Here is a 902-nt window from a genome sequence, read left to right as displayed (position 1 = left end):
TTTTTATCAACTTTTTAGTACTGCATTTTCTTATTTTTATCAACATAAGAAAATACGGTATTAAAAAGCTGATAAAAAATTCTGAAAAAATTCTCAGAACTTCATGAGAAGAAAATAAATAATTTTTGTCTCTTGCAGTTTTTCTGTAAGTTGATAGTATTTGAGTAAAAAATTATTCAAAACCAATATTCTGCAATTTTCAGTAATTAATATCTTGTTAACTATTGCGAAAATTGCAAAATGGTGGAGGACTTTTGGACTCAGTTTAATCCGCTCTGTGAACACAAAAGTGATTGGCAAAAAAGGTTTGGATACCCTGTACAGGAATACGCCGAGCGGCCGATAAAGTACATTTTCGGTTTTCGGTCGCTTATAACAAGCGACCGAAACTACGATACTAGAGGAAGCGAGACAGCTAGAGAGAGCGGCCGTCCTTGTCGCTCTAATACCCGTCTGTAGAGCGAGAATGACGGGCGCTGTCTCTCGCTGTCTCGCTCGCTCTCGCGCAGCGGCGAAGACGGCCGACTCGATGCCGGTAGATGTCTGCTTGGTAATGGTGAGGGTACAAGTGGTGGGGCTGGATTCCGTGTTGCCGGGGAGCCAAATGTGCATCATTGCCCAGGGCCAGTGATGCACATTTGGCTCTCGGGCAACACTGAAACCAGCCCCACCACTTGTACCCCCACCAAGCAGACACCTACCGGCATCGAGCCAGCCGTCTTCACCGCTGCGCGAGAGCGAGCGAGACAGCGAGAGATAGCGCCCGTCCTTCTCGCTCTACAGACGAGTATTAGAGCGACAAGGACGGCCGCTCTCTCTAGCTGTCTCACTTCTTCTAGTATCGTAGTTTCGGTCGCTTGTCATAAGCGACCGAAAACCGAAAATGTACTTTATCGGCCGCT

This window comes from Trachymyrmex cornetzi, unplaced genomic scaffold (genome assembly GCF_001594075.2).
Source record: "Trachymyrmex cornetzi isolate Tcor2-1 unplaced genomic scaffold, Tcor1.1 scaffold676, whole genome shotgun sequence".
Lineage (NCBI taxonomy): Eukaryota > Metazoa > Arthropoda > Insecta > Hymenoptera > Formicidae > Trachymyrmex > Trachymyrmex cornetzi.
The sequence above is the reverse complement of the archived record's forward strand: the minus strand, read 5'-3'. Positions refer to the sequence as shown.